This window comes from Gekko japonicus, unplaced genomic scaffold (genome assembly GCF_001447785.1).
Source record: "Gekko japonicus isolate JY-2015 unplaced genomic scaffold, Gekko_japonicus_V1.1 scaffold2863, whole genome shotgun sequence".
NCBI lineage: Eukaryota > Metazoa > Chordata > Lepidosauria > Squamata > Gekkonidae > Gekko > Gekko japonicus.
This window is the reverse complement of record NW_015162038.1, coordinates 2,037-2,886: the sequence shown is the minus strand read 5'-3', so window position 1 is coordinate 2,886 and position 850 is coordinate 2,037. Positions and strand designations below refer to the sequence as shown.

The following is an 850-nucleotide window of genomic DNA, read 5'->3' as shown; positions in this document are numbered from 1 at the left end:
TGGGCATGGCCAACTCAGGAGCCAGCCAGAACTCCGTTCCTGTGCGTTCCTGCCCAAAAATAGCCCTTACACATCCCAAGTTCTCTTGTTCCAGAGCCAAAAAATTTTAGTTATTTATTTACTTACCTCATTTATACCCTGCCTTTCTCCCCAGTGGGGGCCCAAATCAGATCACATTTTCCTTCTTGCCTCCCTTGTAGCCTCACAGCAACAACTCTGTGAGGTAGGCTTGGCTGAGCTTGTGTGGCTGGCCCAACGAGCTTCCTTGACAGAGACAGAATCTGAGCTTGATCGTAGCCCAGTGCTCTAACCACTACGCTAGCCAAGCAAGGAGGCCTGAGTATCGCAAGTGGTTTAGCAAGGAGCTTTGAAAGAACAGGCAGTAGAGCCTGCATGGCAGGAAGACTGCAAAACTGATGCTTCTTTAAAAGACTCCCAACATCTGACTAGGCACCCACCCATTCACCCACTTGTCAGCTTGCATGTTTAGATCAGCATTTGTCACAGAAGGGCTCTTTTTGTTGCAGGAACTCCTTTGCATATTAGGCCACACACCCCCTAATGTAGCCAATCCTTCAAGAGCTTACAGAGCTCTTCTTACAGGAGCTACTGTAAGCTCTTGGAGGATTGGCTACATTAGGGGTGTGTGGCCTAATATGCAAATGAGTTCCTGCTACAAAAAGAGCCCTACGGCGGGGACCATCATAAGACTCCAGTGTCCCTTCCTGGCAAAGCCATGGGTCTTCCAGTGGCTGCTCCAGAGGACCCTACTGCTTGAGGAAACAAGAGAACTGTGCAGACAAATTATTACAGTGACCCATCAGTCCACTGACCATAACCCGTTCCTGCT

The 850-nt window shown here is 49.2% G+C and overlaps 1 protein-coding gene across 1 annotated transcript in view; it reads left to right on the top strand.

The window, feature by feature from the left end:
- Positions 1 to 850, top strand: part of LOC107105579 (myomesin-3-like) — a gene marked incomplete at its 3' end in the record, with an annotated part of 70,685 nt that overhangs the window by 69,599 nt on the left and 236 nt on the right. The gene's annotated exons all lie outside the window — the stretch shown is intronic.